Source organism: Stegostoma tigrinum, chromosome 10 (assembly GCF_030684315.1).
Source record: "Stegostoma tigrinum isolate sSteTig4 chromosome 10, sSteTig4.hap1, whole genome shotgun sequence".
Taxonomy (NCBI): Eukaryota; Metazoa; Chordata; class Chondrichthyes; order Orectolobiformes; family Stegostomatidae; genus Stegostoma; species Stegostoma tigrinum.
The window spans coordinates 67,281,402-67,302,307 of NC_081363.1; the positions used below are offsets into that span (position 1 = coordinate 67,281,402).

The 20,906-nt window shown below is 40.1% G+C and overlaps 1 protein-coding gene across 4 annotated transcripts in view; it reads left to right on the top strand.

Annotated features, from left to right (window-relative positions):
* The window catches only part of ryr3 (ryanodine receptor 3), a 369,427-nt gene that overhangs the window by 41,889 nt on the left and 306,632 nt on the right, over positions 1-20,906 (top strand). The gene's annotated exons all lie outside the window — the stretch shown is intronic.

The window sequence follows — 20,906 nt, forward strand, 5'->3', positions numbered from 1 at the left end:
GGCTTAGACATCTGCCAGTGTGACTTTGCGTATTAGTTTCAAAAGGGGTTCTCAGGGTGTCCCAGCACTTCACCAATCTGTTCTTCAATGAATCACTAGGTTTCCTTTGACACTAAGCTGGGGGGATATGTGCTCAGTGAAACATGAACCTATAGAGTTCTCTTAAGAACACAGCATTTGTCCAACGGAAATAACAACAGGAAGTGCTGGGACATCTCAGCAGAATTGTCGTCATCGCTGGAAAAGCAGAGTTAACACTTCAAGTGCTGTGACTCTTTTACTTTAGAACTGAAGCGAGAAGTGGAACAGCAAGCCTCACACTGTTAGAAAAGGTGACCAGGAAGAAGTAGCACAGGAGGGAAGGTTAGGTAATAGTTATCAGGCATGCAAGATTAGAAAATATGTCACAAAGCAAAAGGCAAAATTAATTGAAAATAAAAGCAAGGGTTAGAATATGTGTTAATTGTAGAATACAGATCAGCACTGCTGAAATAAAGCCGAGAAAACCAGACTTTTGGGGGAGGGAGGCAAGGGAAACAAAATAAGGGAACAGAGTTCATTGTCTGAAGTTGTTGAACTCACACCTCAATGGAAAATAAGATGTTGTTCCTCGAACCTGCATTGGGTTTTGGAGGCCAATGCAACTTGGAGGGCACCAAATAGGACACTTGCAGACCAAAGAGTGAAAGCAACAAGCGACAGACAGACCAAAGCGATCCTTCACACAAAGGATCAGATCTAAGCTCTTCAGTCCTGCCACATCCAGTTGTGACTGGTCGTGGACAGTTAAATAACTCACTGGAGGAGGAGGCTCCACAAATATCCCCATCCTCAGTGATGGAAGAGCCAACACATTGCAAAAGATAAGGCTGAAGCATTTGCAGCAATCTTCAGCCAGACATGCTGAGTGGATGATTCATCCTGGCCTCCTGCAGTGGTACCCAGCACTACAGATAGTAGTCTTAAGTCAATTTAATTCACTCCATGTGATATCAAGAAATGGTTGGAGACACTGGATACTGCAAAAGCTCCAGGGCCTGAGAGCATTCCAGCAAAAATACTGAAGACTTGTGCTCTAGAACTTGCCACTCCCCCAGCCAAGCTGTTCCTGTATAGTTACAATACTGGTATCTACCTGGCAATGTGGATAATTGCGCAAGTATATCCTGTACACAAAAAGGAGGATAAATCCAACCCAGTGAATTATTGCCCAATCAGTCTACTGTCAATCATCGGTAAAGTGTTGGAAAGTGTCATCGACAGTGCTATCAAGCAGCACCTCCTCAGCAATAACCTGGTCGATGATGCTTAGTTTTGGCTCTGCCATGGCCACTCAGGTCTTGGCCTCATGACAGCCTTGGTTCAAACCTGGACAAAAGAGCTGAATTCCAGAGGTGAGGTGAAGATGACAGCCCTTGATATCAAGGCTGCTTTTGACCGAGTGTGGCATCAAGGAGTCTTAGGAACACTGGAATCAATGGGTATCGCGGGCAAACTGTCCGGTGGTTGGAGTCATACCTGACACGTAGGAAGATGGTTGTGATTGGTGATGGTCAATCGCCTCAGCTCCAGGACATCTCTGCAGGAGTTCCTCAGGGTAGTGTCCACAGCTGAACTGTCTTCAGCTGCTTCATCGATGACCTTCCCTCCAACATAAGGCCAGAAGCGGGGATGTTCGCCAATGATTGCTAAATGTTCACCACCATTCGTGACCCCTCAGATACCAAAGCAGTTTGCGTCCAAATTCAACAAGATCTGCTCATTATCCAGGCTTGGACTGATAAGTGGCAAGTAACATTCATGCCATGCAAATGCCTGGTTATGACCATCCTCAATAAGAGACAATCTAACTGCCACCTCTTGACATTCAATGGTGTTACCATCATTGAATCGCCCACTATCAACATCCCAGGGGTTATCAATGACCAGAAACTCAAACTGGACTCACCACATAAACACAGTGGCTGCAAGATCAGGTCAGAAGCTAGGAATACTACAGTGAGTAACACACCTCCTGACTCCCCAAAGTCTGTCCACCATCTATAAGTCAGGAGTGTGATGGAATAATCTCCACTTTCCTGGATGACTGCGACTCCACCAACATGCAAGAAGATTGACACCATCCAGGACAAAGCAACCAGCTTATTTGACACTACATCCACTCCCTCCACCTCCAACACTTAGTAGCAACAACACGCACTATCTATAAGATGCACTGCAGAAATTCACTGAAGATCTTCAGACAGCACCTTTTAAACCCATGACCACTTCCATCTAGAAGGACAAGGGCAGCAAACATATGGAAACAGAACCACCTCCAAGTTCCCCTCCAAGACATTCGCCATCCTGACTTGGAAATATATCTCTTTTTTTATTCACTTCTGCTGGGTCAAAATCTTGGAATTCCCTCCCTAATGGCATGGTGGGTCAACCTGCAGCAGATGGACTGCAGCGGTTCAAGAAGGCAACTCACCACCACCTTCTCAAGGGCATTTAGGGATGGCCGAGAAATACTGGCCAGTCAGCGATGCCCACATCCCACAAATGAATAGGGGGGGAAGAAATTGCTGTTACATCTCCTGCAATTGCTTGAGGGAAGGCCATGGGAGGGGTTTTGATGGAGTAGTGGATATTGATAGCCTGGCGGGAACAGTCCCTTCAAAATGCTGGCAGGAGAGGAGAAGTCATGATTTGTTTGGTGGCATCATGCTGGATCTGGTGAAAATGACAGAGGATAATCCTTTCTATACAGAGACTAGTTGGGTAGAAAGTACGGATGATGAACACATCACAATTCTGGGATGGAGAGGAAAGGATGAGGACAGAGTAATATGAAATCGGTTGATCATTACAGAGGGCCCTGTCCATGATAATAAGGGGAATTCTTGGTTGAAGACAAAGGAAGACTTGTCAGAATCACAGTTGTTAAAGATGGCATCATCTGAATACGTGCAACTGAGATTGGGAAACTGGACTAATGGGATGCAGAGTGTGAGGAAAGGTAGTAAAAGTAGGTGTGGAACATGGTTGAATATTTCCTTCCTCCTCTCTGTTGATGAATAAATTGTTTGTTTTGTGCTGGCATTTTTTTGTATTCTTGCAAGAGAGGACGTTGATAAAGACAGTGGAAGCCAAGCAGTGGGACTGTTGAGAAACAACTAACATTTGTTTTATGGATGGCACAACAGACCACCACAGAATGAAGGCATCATGACTGCTAGGCTTCTGGGCATTGCTGCGTACACAGGAGTGGTGTGTTAGAGTTGAGATGCAGTACTCACAAAATGATGTGCACTGCAGTGAATGTCACCCTTTCCCTTGGGGAAACCAGCAAGCTCAGCAGATGTTCGGTCCATTTGCTGCTATCTGGAAAGGGAGAATGAACATTAGTCTGTTGCCTTTGAATGGAAGGTGGCAGTAAGCCCTTTTACAACACTGAATAACAAACAGAAATGTTGCAAATGTTTTCAACCTCAGCCTGGAAGGTGAATTGATGAGGTTGCTGACCATGCAGTCCTCAAGCTTCTCTGAGGTGGCAGAGGCTCAGATACAAGAATTACTTGCTGAGGACAATTCTCACACTCCTATTCCCTCCTTTTCCAGCAGCTTGCCCTGCTTTATGTGGTCTCTGCTTGCTCTCCTTTATGAGGTTTAATACAGCCCTACCGAAGTTGTGAAGTTAGGGTCACATTCTTCAGCACTTGCCAAATCACCCATTGAAGAGACTTGAATGATCAAGTACTTGAAGAAGTTTGCCACTGGTGGAAAAAATAATCAGCACCTAAGTTGAATGTGTTATATCCAAGAGGGGAGGTGTGAATCAACTCCCATCTTTTACTTATTCCCTCCCCAAGACGGATGCAAGATTTCTCATTTATTTTTATCACAAAGCTATGTTGCACTTCAAGATTCCCTTGAGTGAAAGAAGGAGGAATTCTATTATTTACTATCCCAGAAGAGAAATTAAACAATACCAGAATTAACATGCACAAACATCTTGACTGACAGAAATAATTCTCAGACCTGACTGTCAGCAATGAACAATATATCAGGCCTTTTCATTTTGGTAAGGTTATAATATTTGTAAAATTCAGCATAGTGGGATAAAGGTGTAAAGCAAACATGTGATACAAAACTGAATGACTAGTTTTTAATTATTTTGATCATATGCTAATTTCAAGTGAAACTGTGTCTTGTTTATTGATGGTTTTGTGAGCTTAGGTCAACCTGGTCAGATGATCCAAAAATAGAGTTTGCCGGAAAAACTTGACAGGTCTGGCAGAATCTGTGGAGAGGGAAACAGAGTTAAAGTTTCACCTCTGTTATGGCAATTGAATTTTGTTTTCTATTTTTAAAACTGTTTTGGTCTATGAACAGTCCTGGGTATTAAAATCAGATGGTGAAGATTAAAATTTGATGGTTCATAGTCTATTTTTATCATTGTCACAACAAAAGTAATTGATGCTTTTCAATCACATTGGTATGGAATCCCTTTTGCAACTGAAATGATGTTCAACTAGGTATGACTGAGAACTTGAGCTTTGGCCCTAAAATGCCTCTACTGGCATCGAATCAGTATGGCACGTCGATGACTTCATGATCTGTCTATTTTGCATAATTTTGTCAAATGCTCACCATACAAAGTAACACCCTCACCACAATGTCATCTAGTACAACTCACAACAGAAATGCATACAACTGTCTTGGACACCATTTGGACCTCTAATGTTAGCAGTAGTACCTGTATTACCGTACTTTGTCCACCAATTTTCCCCTCCCTCCTTCCCAGTATTTTATCTCATCATTTGCCTCATAGCTATGAATGTTTTATTGATATTGGCTGACTTTGTTTCTCACATTACAATATTGACTACACTTAAGTATTTTATTGGTGTGGGACTTCCTGTAGTTACAGTACAGGAGACCATTCAGCTCATTATGTTTGTCAGTTTTCTTAAGTTCACCACAGTTAGGCCCACTCTACACCTCTTCTCTTGGAATTAATCTTAATTATCCAGTAATCTTTCTATATACTTGATTGATTCTGCTTCCACCAAACACTTGGACAATGCATTGCAGATCCTAGCCACTCCCTGCATGAAAATATTCTGCTCATGTGCTTTTGCCGCTTTTGACCATTTGATCATAAAGTGGCACTCAGTATGGAAGACCTCCCTAAAAGAGGCATTGTGGGGTTTTTGCTGGTTTTACAGTCAATAGGTGAAATAACACATACACCATTTAAATGGCACTCAATCTCTTTGCACCTTTGTTTTGAAGCTGAACAGTATTACTACTGGTCTAGTAATATGAAACTGCTGTGCACTGCAATGACACATTTCAAAATGAGCAGTGATTTATACAGTATGTATAACAGATGCTGAATGCTTGGCAGTTGAATCAGCTGAGAATGTAGTGTCTAACATGATTTCTGAAAAATCCTGTATTTGTTAAGAATGACACTAACACCAATTTGAGATTGTCTGGAGGGCTGACAGTGCACTTCATTAATGTTTGCTACAATCTGTGTGTGTTCACATTCAGGGACTTGTCTCCTGGTATGCTATGTGTGTGAGAATTGCAGCATTTTTAATTAAACAAAAGCCTGGAGACGATTGTTCCATGGAACATTCACCATCTTGTCCAAACAAAGTTGATTTACCAACCAATCAGCGTCCATGTATATCTCAGTATAAATTATTCCCTTTGAAATTTGGAATTCTTGCATCCGGCCTAATGAGTGCAAGATGACAAGCTTCAACAATATGCTTCCTTACACAGCAGTATTAGAATTCTATACTGTCTGGTGGCCATTAGATTAAAAAGCCTTATCTTTTATTTAAGACTCTTTGGGAATCATTAATAAATATTGCTTTTCAGTAATTGAGAAATCATTTTGCTAAAATATTTCATTCTAGTGCAGAATAGTAAAACAATATTCTCACCACAATATTTGTCATTAAAATATAAAAACAATTTAGCTTTGCCAGCTAATAACATTTTTAAGGGGCTGAATACTGTGGTAACATCAGCGTCCTTTTTGCTGACAGCACTGATCTTTCTGCTGAGGTAATCGTAACAAGAAAGATTAGTTACTGTCGTCAAAAACAAATTCCAATTGTATAGTCATTTTGAATGGAAGAAAATATTCTGAGGTATTTCACATGTGCAACTAATATAGAGTGCAGACAAAGCTAAAGAAATACAATATTGACTGAACACTTGTTAAGAGTTGGCTTCAAGGGTGATTTTGTAAGAGAAGACAGTTGACAGCACAACAATCAGTGATGGGGCCAAGAAGGAGGAGCGAGTGTTGAATAAAGAGACTGAGAAACAAAACATTTGGTAGTTTAGAGCTTCAGGAGATGGCACCGATGTGGAGAGATGCGTCCATTATCATTCTGGCTAATGTGGTTTTCATCTGTGCAGACTTCCAAAGTCAACTTCCAAAGATACAACTTAAGAATTGGAAGTCAATGCTGCAAACTATGGTATACAATTGTCTTATATAGCCACATAGCACAGAGGAAATGTTAGGTCTTTCCCCTCTCACGTTAAACCTATGCACTCTAGTTTTGGCCTCCCTGTCCCTGGGGTAAAGACCTTGTCCATGTGCCCTATCCATGGTCTTCATGATTTCATAAATTTCTATAAGATCACCCCTCAGCTTACAACCGTCCAGAGAAAACAGCCCAGCCTATTCAGTTTCTCCATATAGCTCAAACCCTCCAACCCTGGCAATGTCCTTGTAGATATTTTCTGAACCCTTTCTAGTTTCACAACATCCTTCCTATAGCAGGGAGACTGCAATTGCATGCAGTACTCCAAAAGTGGGCAAACCAATGTCTTGTGCAGCTCCAACGTGACCTCCTGACGTCATTACCCAATGCACTCACCAATAAAGGCAAGCATACCAAACGTTTTCTTCACTATCCTATCTATCTGTGACTATGTTTTTAAGAAACTATCAACCTGCACTCCAAACTTTTTTTTCAACAACACTCCCCATGACCTTGCAATTAAATGTATAAGGCCTGCTCTGATTTGCCTTTTCAAAATGCAAAACCTCACAGTTATCTAAATTAAACTCCATCTGCCTCTCCTCAGCTCATTGGCCCATCCAATCAACATCCTGTTGTACTCTAAAGCAACCTTCTTTGCTGCCCATTATACCTCCGCATGAGGATAAATCTTAAATTGGAGCCATCAGTTGCCTGCTAACTAATGTAGGTCAGTGAACAATTAGTAATAGATGTGTAGAATCTTGTTGGGAAATGAGCTGTAGAGTTTTGAAGTTTATGGAGGATGGACAATGGGAAATCCGCAGCCTGGTGAGTATCAGAGTAATGACACATAGAGGTGAAAAATATTGGGGTGAATTTTTTAACAGAAAGCTGAGCTAAAGCTAAAATGGGAACCAATTTTAGTGAATGAGCTTTCGGAGAAGGCAGTTGGTAGCCTATATAATGGAGAGAATGAGGAATAAGAAGCAAAACAAATGCTGGGATTAATTTTCAATCAGCCTGAGGGAACAATTGCAAAGGGTTTGGAACTGGCAGATTAGGAATGTTGGAAATAGAGCAGGAGCAGGCCACATATTCCAGAGAGTCTTCTCCACTATTCAAATATATTGCAGCTGATCCTCTACCTCAGTAAGCTCTTGCATTATCCCCGATAGCTTTGTTCTGTAGAAATCTATCAATTTCTGCCTTGGATATGTTCAGTGAAGTATGAAAGTAAAGGTATGTGATTACGTTTCAAGACTGTGTTGATTGAATCTGAGAGCACGAGTAAATGTATATTTGGAGACATCGGCATTACACATGAATATGAGGTGGGCAATTTAATCAAATCAAACAGTGTTTTTGCAAATATAGGGATTTAGAAAGTGCTATTGTGGCGGAAACAATTGTCCTAAAGTGTTGGGATAAATTGTTTGTGATAAAGAAAATATTTTTACTGGGTAGCTAAATAATTTCTTTTGTGCTTCAGAAGTAGTTATTCTAAGTAACAGCATGCCATATTGCACTCCCACATTTTACTTTCAAGGATACTCTTCAGGCAATTAAATATTGCTCTGCACAATGTTTGTAATCAAATTAAACTCTGATTTGACATAACAATCTTTGCCCTTTGAGTGACTGAGCACATGTATACCTATTTTTGAACAGCATTATGCATGTACTTACACCACACAGACTGCAGTGGTTCAAGATAACAGCTCACCACCAAATTTGAGGACAACTGGGAATGGGCAACCACTTCAATAAATATTTGAAGCAAGAAAAATAATTCTCCTTGACTCTTCTCTTAACATTTCACCTCTTACCTTAAATCTATGACCCCTCTACTAATGAAAAATGAGCCTTCGTATCCATTCTATCTGGGCTCCTCATAATCATACACCCTAGTGAGGTCCTTTCTCAACCTTCACTATTCCAGGTGAAACAACTCCATCCTATCTGAGATAGTAAGAATTGTTGATGCTGGAGTCTGAGATAACAGTGTGGAGCTGGAGGAACACAGCAGGCCAAAAAGCACCAGAGGAACAGGAAAGCTGACGTTTCGGGTCGGGACCCTGCTTCAGAAATGGGGGAGGGGTAGGGGGCTCTGAAATAAATAGACAGAGGAAGGGTGAGGCTCAAGAAGGTAGCTGGGGTGGTGGTACATGAGTGCAGGTAGGTATTGTTGGGGGTTGGTCAGTGAGGGGGGAGGAGCAGATAGGTGGGAGAGAAGACGGATAGGTCAGGAGGCAGGGATCAAAGGGAGGGTTGGTCATGGAATAAGGCCAGGGATGGGTAGATTTTAAAGCTAGTAAAGTCCACATTGAGACCATCCTATCTGATCTTTGCTAATCACTCAGACCTTCCAGACCAGTAAATTTCCTCTCTCGTGCAATCACATCCCGTAATGTGGTGACCACAACTACATACAGTATTCCAGTTGTGGCCTAACCAACAGTTTATACAGTTCCAACATAACTTCCCTTCTCTTTTGCTACTCTGCTTAATTTCTATACTCTTCGCTATGTGGCAGTGATAGTAATCTGGCAATTACTACCTTTTGGAATCCTACTTTTCAATTTCCTACTAACTGCCTAAAGCCTTCTTGCAAGACCTAATTTCTCTTTCTTTCTGTGACATTGGTCCCAATGTGGACCACACCTCTGGGTGTTCATTCTGCCCTTGAGAATGCCTTGCAGCCTTTCTGAGACATCCTCAACCCAGGCACTTGGGAGATAACGTAAGATGCTCAAGTCACATCTATGTTCTCAGAAGTGCTTGACTACTCCCCTCATGAATGAATCCCCTTCCACAATTGCCCTTCAATACTTCTTCCTTAATGCACTTACCCCACCCACTCTTCTTGTGATGCTGATTTCCGGTCACAGGGCCCTGGCTTTATCTGTTCCATTTGTTACCGCTGACTACGTTTTACACAGCCCTCATCTCACCCGCTCTCTTGAGTGTCCAAACCTTCTGCTGGATTCAAGACACAATTCAATATTCTATGCATGTATGTCTGTAGCTGGAATGCTATCATTGATACCTTCCAAATTAATCTGAATGTTTAATAAGATAGCTTTTATACTGCCAGTTGGCTCCCCCCACCTCCCCAGGAATCACATACTTCAGGAAGCCCGTTGCCAATCTTCAGTGCAACATGTGGTGGTCTCCCCACCCAGTGGCATTGTCAGTGCTGCTCGTCTCTGGCTTAGAGCTCTCAGTGGCAGCATAAGCACTGGAGACATGGATGTGCAGTAATTAAACGACCCTGGGACAACCAGGAGCCTGAGCAGTAGGTTTCCATTGCCAGTAGGACTTTTTTTTCAGTCTGAGTTTCTGGAGATGTTGTCTAACTGAGGTGCCACCAAATGTTTGAAGCAGACAAAGGACCCCATGCTACCCATATTAAATTCTATCATAATATTACGCTTTGAAATGTCTTCCTACTATCCCCTCAGCAAAAATGACACAACAGTGAATTGTTTTTGTTGGAGTTTAGAAGAGCAAAGGGTGATTTTATTAAAGTTTATAAGATTCCAGGTGACCTTGACAAGGTGGACGTAGATGTGATGTTGCTTCTTGTAGGTTACTCCATAACCAGGAGGCTCCATTTTAAAATTAGGGGTTCTGTGACAAAAGTTTTATCTCTGTTGGATTGTGTGAACACCATGCCTCAGAAGGCAGTGGAGATGGAGTCATTGAATATTTGTAACACTGCAGTAGATAGATTAATGATAGGAAAGGAATCAAAATGATTGGAGATGGATAGGAATGTGGAATTTAAAACATAAACAGATCAGTTATGATCTTATTGAATGATGGTGAAGGGTTGAAGGGCCAAATGGTCTATTCCTATTCCTAAGTGATATGAACAAAATTATGAGATGTACTTAATTTTTTTGATCTGTTCCGTTGTTAATCATTAGCTAGTTTTGTGTTAATAACTTTTTTGAGAGTTTGTGTTCTGGGAAATTTGTTTCCAGCTTTTGAATTCATAAATTGCCTCCTTTATCCTTGACAGACTGAGTGCTTTGACAATATTTAAAAGAGCTGAGGCTCAAATCACTTGTATTTTAACACCATGAGTAAAATGCCCTAGATCAACATTGCCTGTAGAGGTGTCAGAAACTTAGAATTATGTCACATGAAGTCCTTCCTATGCGTCACAGTCATAAGCATTAACTATTTAATAATGCAAATGACTTGTCTGCTTGTCACTGCTTGTGTTCTGCATCCATTGTAATAATCATCAATTGGCACCTGATAAAGTGATGGTAGATTCTAGATAAAGTTAGGCATTTGCAGTTATAGCCCTTTTATTTCAATTAATTATTCAATTGATTCATATGCTGAATAATGGACGAAAGCTGAATCAGTCACATTCGTTTCAGGCCATTTCAGTCTTGGTGGATTCACCTGAGCAGAGAATCAAAAACATCATGTATTAACCTTTTGGTTCTTTACCAAATTGACAGGTTTACAGATGTTGCATTTTTTTAAAAGAAAGCATGTCTAATTAATACATATTATTTAAATGTTTTGTAGAAATGAATGTAATTAATTTGTTATTTCCTGAAGACAATTGAGCCAAACGTACTTTGAAATGAAATCCTAATCCGAAAACATGTTAAGATTAAAGACTAAGCTAATATTTTAGTCCTCTCGGGTTACTGTTTATGGGGCTGTCTGACCAGCTCTTGCTGGCATCTCATTGCATCTGTTTCTAAATGCCCAGTCATTTGTTAATGTAAGAAATATTTACAGTAAAGGGAAAGAATATTGCTCATTTGTTTATACAATCTTGCCAGGTTCACTGTGGAGTTTTTAAAATCAGTTGGAAACAATTAAAGTTATATTTACATGCTTGCAAGCTTCTAGGGGATAATTTGGTTGTTTGTTTTATGTTCTATGAATAATTAGTGAAACAACCCTCTACTTAAGTTGCTAAAAACCTTTTCCAAGCCTGCAGTTTACATCTAGCCTAACATATGGGTGATGCAAACTCCTCGCTCTAAACATAGCCTCTCCTCAAGTGGTGGTATTCATGTTTCAAAAAATAAGCACCCAGTGCAAGATCAGTTTACAGAAAATTGACTGAGTTGAGAACTCAAACTAATTACATCTTGGAGTCTGACACATAAACAAAATGAAAGGAATGCACGCTCTTGAAATGTTCCCATTATCAGTTCCAAAGAGAAGTCATACTGAACTTGAAGCATTAACCATATTTCTCTCTCCACAGATGCTGTTAGACCTGTAGAATTTCTCCAACTTTGCTGTCTTATTTCACATTTTTAGCATCAGCAATATTTTGCCATTTTCTATGTGATTAGCGCTTGAGCTCATATTTATCTCTTAAGTTCTCTATATTTCTGAGCTTCCATCTTCTCCATGGTTAGTAACTTGGCGATATGTTGGCCAAGTGCTGAATGGCTAATTTGACTGATTAAAAATAGAGTTACCCTGTCTGTCACCTAACAGCTGATGTGCTAATAAATGGGACTAACTTCAGCCCTCAGAAAATATTAACTTTGAAGAAAATGCAAACACTTCAAACATTAAAAGATTGATGAATAATTTCAGAGTCAACACTGCTTTATAAAAGGAAAGTTGTTTGACAAAGCCCTTAGTTACTTAAGTATATAATTAGTAAGGTAGATGCAGGAACATTAGTAGATAGAGTATGTTTCTATTGTGGTTATGCATTTGATGATGTGCAACCCACAATGTTGTTACATGAGGTTAGAACTTGTGGGCTGGAGGTTCATTAGAATGGATTAAGGATTACTTGAGATGGAAAGCTGAGAATACTAATTAGTAGGTCACTTTCTTGATAGCAGTAAAGAACCAATCAAGTGATTGGATGATCAGCGCAAGGGCTCAGTGTTTTACAATCTTTATCAATGGCTTAGATGATGCAGCAATAAATAAAAAAATAAGTTACAGCAATAATGAGGAGAAACTGCAAATGGATGTAGACTGGTTAAGTGACTGAGCAAGAAAGTGACAAGATAAAGTGGGAAAATGTGAAAGCATCCACTTTGAAAAGACAGTGGAAAAGCAGAACACTATAAATGGTAAATGTTGTGATTCAGAAGAAAGCTGTATACAAATCTCAGCAAGGCAAATGGCATGTTAGCTTTTATTGCAAGGGGTTTGTAATGCGCAAATAAATACTTATTTTAAAATTAAGACTTCTTGGTGAGAGCACATCTGGAGTATCATTTACAATTTTGGTCTCCTTATCTGAAGAACAATGTATTTGCCTTGGAGAGGTTAAACGTTCATTACATTGATACCTGGCATGAGGGCTGACCTATGTGGTGAAATCAAGCAGAATAATGTATTGACCCAGGAATTTAAAAGAATGAGAAGTGATATCATTGAAATATGTACAATTCTTAAGGTCATAATTGGGTAGATGGCGAAAGGTTTTTATTCTTTTGCTGGAATAAGGAATCGAAGTATAAGAATAAGATGTTGGCCATTCAACATTAGGATGACAAACAATAGCAATGAGAGTTTGATAACTTCTGCAAGTCATTGAACTTGTATATGCAAAGCAATTGTCTTCGTCAAACTCCTACACTGTCATGAACCTTGATTCTATATACACAAAACATAGAGCAGTAGAGAAATTCCATTTGCAAAGCCTCAGGCACATCCTTTAGATTTAATGGGAGGATCATTGTTCAAATGCTAGTATTCTTGAAACCAGTGCTTCAAGCATTCAAGCAAAGCTTCTGCAAAATCAGCTACCGTGAACCGGACACTGTTTCCAAATGACCAAGTAGTATTAATGCCTAGAGCTTCTGATTTCTGAGCTCTTAACTGACCAACTTTCCAAGGAAGAATGAAGAGAACTTCTCAAAGACACTCTGAAATGCTCCTTGAAGCACACTAATAATGGTGAGAAGCTTGTTCCCAATCATTCAAAACCCTACACTTTCTTCATCAGACTGCATCACACTTTGAACGATAATGTCTTGTGTGGCAACAGAGTATGAAAGTAAAGGCAGCAACTTCTGCGTTCTGGATTTCCGTATCTTGTAGGATATCCTACCTCCAAAGATCCGTACATTGGGATTCAACCTGTTCAGCCATATGATGACTAACAGCAGGCACTCGCAACCCTGAACAGAAATGGCCCTCGAATTGAGGGGATGCTGCTGACAATGACAGAAGTCACATGAAACTTGGTTATAGTCCAACAGGCTTATTTGAAAACACAAGCTTTCAGAGTCTCAGTCCTGAAGAATGTCTGATTTTATCCATCCCAGTCCACCACTGACACCGCCAGAACATTGCTAACAATGAGGAGGAGAATTTCTTTCACTTGTATGTTTTGAACACCACAGTCTATGCTTCTCAAGACCTGGTACAAATCTTCTTTCTGCACTATTCTGATGAAACGCAATGGAATTTGGAATCCTGGAATTTGGATTTTAAATCACAACCTTCTATCTCAACATTAAGTCCAATGGATTGTAACATATTCCCATTTTTTTCTGGACTGCTATTGATTCGGCACCACCTCGAGACCCAATTTGTTGTTTCTTGCTCCATTACCACCTTTTCACTTTTTGCACCATCTTTCCTTCAGTATTATAATTTCTCCTGCCTTTGACTTCATCACAGATCTTTACATTAGCTGCATTTTCTCCAGCCCGCCCTTGCCCTGTCTCTGTATGCTTAAAACTTGTTACACCTCTAACTTCTTCCAGTTTGTATTTTAATTTGATATGCTTTTAATGTTAATTCCATTTCTCTCTCCATATATGTGACAACACAAGAAGTAAGAACAGCGCTATCCAATTCAGCTCATCAAGACTACTCTGCCCATTTAATACAATCATAGATGATCTCATCTTGGCCTCAACTCCACTTCCCTGCAATCTCCCCATAACTCTTCAATCTTCTACTACCCTTTCTTAAAAAAAAATCTCCCCCTTTAAATTTACTCAATACCCCGACATCCACTACTCTGAGGGAATTAATTTCATAAATTTGTGACTTTTTGAGGGAAATTTCTCTTCACCTCTGTTTTAAATCTGCTGCCCCTTATCCTAAAGCTATGACTTCTCATCTAAAAGGCCCCATATGAGGAAGCATCCTCTCTAATAAAAACAGAAATATCAGCAAGTGTGGGGGCATCTGTGGAAAGAAAGGAGAGTGATGTTTCAGTTCCAGTAATCCGGGAAAAGATGGTATTTATGCTGAAGGTGGCGTGCGTGGTGGGGGGGGGGTGTGGAGATGCAGTGCGGAGTACGTGATAGGTGGATATGGAGTCTAGAAGGAAAGTCAGAATGGGCTAAAAGATCATCTTGGGAGATTGGATAACTGCTAATGGGAATCATTAATGGCTGACAACAGATAGTTCATGTGATGACAAGGTCTGACATGTGGGATTTAAGATAAGGACATGGCAGAAGGTGCTTAGGCCCTAAAATTATTGAACTCTGTACTGAATCCTGTGGGTTGCAGGGTCCCCGAGTAGAAAATGAGATGATGTTCTTTCTGCTTGTGCTGAGCTTTGCTGGAGCACTGTGCACACAGCCTGGTGTTCCATGGTGGACCATGGCCTGGGAGACAGGAATAGGTATCTGAAAGCTGGAGCTCGGCCTCTGCAATGTAGAGTTCAGTCTGCCAAATAACAAGAGTTCCATCCTTGTCAGCAAATAAGGACTGGATCTGAGAGCACAGAATGCAGTCGGTTCAGAGAGAGAGAGAGAGGTTGGAATTGGGGATGTGTGGTGGGGAGGGGATTTGTGACGAGCAGAGAAATTGATGATGTAAAAGGTCAGAGAAAGGGGTCCAGTTGGAGGACATCCTTTGTCTGCCTATTTTGTCAATCCCCTTTAGCACCTTGTACACTTCAATAAGATTATCTTTCATTCATCTAAACACCAGAGAATACAGGCCTAAACCGCGCAATCTCTCATCATAAGACAAACCCGTCATCTCTGAAATCAATCTAGCGAATCTCCTCTGAACTGCCTCCAGTGGAATTGTACCCCTCCTCTAGTAAGTGACTAAATTGTACACAGTACTCCATGAATGGTCTCATGTTGCCTGACATGTTGACAGTTTCCAGCATATTCTGTTTTTATTTCAGATTTCCAGCATCTGTAGTGTTCAGCTTTTGTAAAGGTTCACTCATTTAATATAATTTTTACAAAACAAATGTGGTGGAACGTATCTTGAGAGAAATAATTTTCTATGTTTAGAAAAAAAACATTTTTGTTAAAAACATAAGAAACCGGAAGAGAAGAAATTTGGAAGGCCACAAGGATCCTTGTGTCTGCTCTGCCATTTGATATAATCATGGCTAAATTTTCAGTTTGACTTCCTCCTGCATGATCTCCCATATTCATAAATTCTCTTAGTACCTAAATGTCCCAGTTTTGGATATACTGAAGATGATGTTTTACAGACCCAGGGACAGAGAATTTCAAATCCAGTTTAGAGCTACTGTTGACGAAAAACTGAATGGGACTTGTCATCTAAATACAGTGGGCACAAGAGCAGGTATACGCCAGGAACCCTGTAAAGAGCAACTCTCCTGACTCTGAAAAGCCTGTGCACCATCCACAAGGCGCAAGTTAGGAGTGTGATGGAATATTCCCCACAGAACTGAATAGGTGTAGCTCCATCAACACTCAATAAGATTGATACCATCCATGACAAAACAGCCCAGTTGACTGGCACGCTGTCCACTACTGACACACAGTAGTAGCACCAGTGTGTACCATCTACAAGACTGCATTGTAGAAATTTACCAAGGGCCCTTAGATAGTGCTTGTCAAATCCATGATCACTTTTGTTGGAAGGATTGGGCTGCAGATACATGGGAACAGCATCATCCGCAAGCTCACCTCCAAACTACTAAGTATCCTGATTTATAAATATATCACTGTACTTCCCAGTATTGTTGGGTCAAACTCCTAGCACCTAAATAGTGTTGTAGGAGTCTGTATACATCAAGTGAATTGTAGCCGTTCAAGAAAGCAGCTAACCGTGTTCTTAACGATAACTGGGAACAAGCAATACATGCTGGCGTAGCCAGCAATGTCCATATTCCATGAATAAAGAACAAAAAAAAGACTCCTGAGCTCCTAACTGAAGAATTTTTTTGCACATCTCAGTGTCTCTATGATCTTGCTACTTTTGTTCTTCTCTCAGGTAGATAGAGTGGAGCTAGAAAGTATAGTTGAAGCAAATATTTGGTGAATTGCTGCATTGCTACAATTATAGTGCACAGACAGACACCGGAGGATATTAAGCTTCTTGGTATGCACTGAATCTAATAGAATGCTTTATCCTGAATGAATGGCTGAATCAATTCAGGCAAGTTGTGAGCATTCCATTACACTGGCAACTTATAATTAGAGAGGATTTGAGAGGTCACATGCACTGGTTATGTAATGCTCAGATTTTTGGAATGTTGATGAGTAACTTGGCTTCCGTTTGTTGAAGGTGTGTGTCCTACATTCCTCTACATTGGGGAAACCAAGTGGAGGCTTGGGGATCACTTTGTAGAACACCTCCGCTCGGTTTGCAACAAACAACTGCACCTCCAGTCGCGAACCATTTCAACTCCCCCTCCCATTCTTTAGATGACATGCCCATCATGGGCCTCCTGCAGTGCCACAATGATGCCACCCGAAGGTTGCAGGAACAGCAACTCATATTCCGCTTGGCAACCCTGCAGCCCAATGGTATCAATGTGGACTTCACCAGCTTCAAAATCTCCCCTTCCCCCACCCCATCCCAAAACCAGCCCAGTTCGTCCCCTCCCCCCACTGCACCACACAACCAGCCTAGCTCTTCCCCTCCCCCCACTGCGTCCTAAAACCAGCCCAGCCTGTCTCTGCCTCCTTAACCTGTTCTTCCTCTCACCCATCCCTTCCTCCCACCCCCAGCCGCACCTCCATTTCCTACCTACTAACCTTATCCCACCTCCTTGACCTGTCCGTCTTCCCTGGACTGACCTATCCCCTCCCTACCTTCCCACCTATACTCCCCTCTCCACCTATCTTCTTTTCTCTCCATCTTCGGTCCGCCTCCCCCTCTCTCCCTATTTATTCCAGAACCCTCACCCCAACCCCCTCTCTGATGAAGGGTCTAGGCCTGAAACGTCAGCTTTTGTGCTCCTGAGATGCTACTGGGCCTGCTGTGTTCATCCAGCTTCACACTTTATTATCTTCCGCTTGTTGACGATGGCAAGAGAATAGCACAAAGATCAAAAGGGAGTTTTATTTTTCTGGAATGCACTGCCTGAAAGGATGGTGCAAGTCCATTTCAGTTGTGTACATGCTTGAAAAATAAATACAATGTAGTGCTGTTATGTAGGATAATTGTGGTGAAAGGGTTAAGGTTAACGTTACATTAACTCTGCCAGTCTGATGATGACACTCCTTCTTTGGACAGAAAAACGGTGTCTTGATGGAGATAGGTGTGACATACCTGGCTCCTTTTTATTGTTGTCATTATTTCTAATTACCTAAAGTGACGTATATGTATTGCTATCATGCAATAAATTACAAGCTGGTAAGACACATGCGACTTCTTGATAACTCTTCAGTGATTCCTCTATCATTGGTAATTATGCCAGCCTTTAGACTCAACATTGAAGGAAGGATGGGTGGTGAACTACCCGAAGTACCAGTTGCAAGTGTTTGTTACTCAGAGAATTATGAAGAATGGACAGGGAGTGAGCTTAACTGGCAAACCAGCCTCTTTTGAGTGCTGTCTGATACAATGGTTATGTGGTCATTGCCTGTCATTCATGTGGCTTAAATGTTACTTAACATTCACTAGGCCAAGTCAAGGTAGTGTCCTGGTCCAGTGATGGCTGGCATAAATTTTATTTAATCAAAGAAGGGGATACAAATTAAGATTAATTATTTTACAATTGTACGTGTATTCATTATAGACATTATGATAGCAAGATTGCCAATGATAACATTGCCAAAGGAAATAATCCTTCGAATTTCTGCAACAATACTTGGCCGATGATCATTCTTTTGGATCTTTATGGCTTGCACCAACTACAAAAATATTACATTGCATTATTTATGACTTTAACCGCTGAGAGGTTTTCTTTTAACCCCCGCTATCATCCTAATCTCTTAGGATCTGTGGGCTAAGCTCTGTTAAAAGCTGCATTGACATCAGTAGCTATACACTTGCCTCTTCTCTGACAATCATTCTTAATATCCATTTCTCAGTGAAGACTGTTTCCAAGTCTAATGTTGAGTAGCTCTGTCAAACCGAGGGCCAATGAGCAATTTAGTCGTGATTGAATGTTATTTGACATACTGATGTTTCCTTGACGATTATCAGGTGATTTGTGGGAGTTTTACACTTCAAAGATACACTGTTAAGCAGAGAGCATTATTTGAAAGTTGTTACTTACAAATGAAATCAGTGAGGATTTCAGTGCATCTAATATGGTGGGGTGTTAAATTTCAATCAGAGTTTAAGATGGGATATGGCACAACTGAACATAAAGCCATGGCGCAGATCAGGCAGGACAGCTAACATGCATGGACTACTTCTTGGTCCTTGGGTCTTAGCATCAATTGTCAAATGTGGAAGCAGTTCTTAACTTCTGCCATCCTTTGCATATAAAAGATTTTCCTAATATCCATAAGTTTCGGTATTTTTTGAAATTTCAGGAGTGTGCTGCCCCAATACATTTCAATAGATGAAACCCTTTAATGTATTATTAGTTTTAAGCGTTCCCTAGTTTGCTCTGTTAATATTATATAATTTTTAAATAAAAATGGCTTCGGCTGACGTATGGATACAATGCTTTAAAAGTTGCAACTATAAAAAAGAATCCTGGTATTTCGCAAGCTTTATTTATAGAAAGGCAAGAATACATCAATGTCTTGCTTGAAAAAAGGATGTATTTTTGTCTACGTCTTATTTACTGCATAAATAAAAAATACAAATTGTTTCTGCTCAGTCACTTATGAAAACAATAACATTTCTGTTGCAATGAAATATTTTTGTTCGTTTTGTTCAAATATGGTTAAATTATTTTTTAACAAGATAGGTGTCAACTCATAGAATTTGAGATAGAAAACATGAAAAATTGTGCTATACAGATTATTCTTTGTAACATCGTAATATTTGGAATATTCATCACCATGATATGAAGTCATCGTATTTACTCAAAGACACAAATTAACCATGATTTTTTTTCATGCACTGTTCATGAAGTATTAAGCCAATTAAAAATCAGGATGTGTGCAGGGTAGTGGCTAATAAAAATTACTGAGGCCTGATATTTGTGTGGTTCAGTGCACAAGACAGGAAGACTGGAAACAGGAGAACTTTATTTTACAGAACAGAACAAGAGTCCTGCCAATCAGTGTCATGAACTAGTGTCCTGAAGTGAAAAGTCCTGAAAAACACTGATTTTATTAAAACACTGCACTTTTCCTTTACGATAAACTTTAAAGCTTGTGAAACTCAATTATACTTGGAATTAATCTTTGTAACTAATAATGACGAGTAATCTCTGAGATTGGCTCTCTCAGCAGTCACTGTAATTATAATTGACTTGGGTTTTACAATTAAAGTGCAGCCCAAAATCATACACGAGGAAGAACAAAATTAGTGTCAAGTGTAAGGGGAGCTATTGGAAAACTTTGAGTTATTTAGTCTGAAAGTAAATTATTCAGACATACAAAATATTAAATAGCATAAAGAAGATAAACATAGCATTTTTGAGAGAGTTCTTTGTTCAGTCATCAAATTATACTGCAGTTGGCAAATATAGTGCAAGATCATATGGCAAATATGCAACAATCTCACCAATTATCATTGTTTTGACATTCTTATTTTTAAAGAAAAAGGACAGTACTCAAAATACGAAAAAATTATTTGCTTAAGTGGAGCATTCAAACACTCGGGTATGAAGACCTGAAGAGTACTTTTGACTCATGGATTATTGTTCCATCAGTCTCAATTTTTAGCAGTGATTCAGTTGATGACCATTTGCAGGAAAACTCAGTCAATAAGGGGATCCCTAGATGACAACAGTGGGAGTTCAGGATTAGACTTTAAATTGATTTTCATAGACATCAAAACTGTTGGGATTAACGATGCATTATGTTTAATTACTGAAATGACATTCTAGACCTGCACTGTAGGGCAATAAGCTTGCATTATTAATATTCAGATATATACAGGATAGTATCCTAAAAGGCATGTATTGGAATAGTGCTTGCATTGTATCATTTTTCAGTCTAGTTATTTTGGTTACATATGATGCCAAGCCAATAAAAAGGTTTATTTGAGAACATTATATATGGATATTCAGAAAGTTAAGTGGAGCTTTTTAACGATTAAGTTGCAAATGTTTTCTTGCATGTCAATCAAAATGTT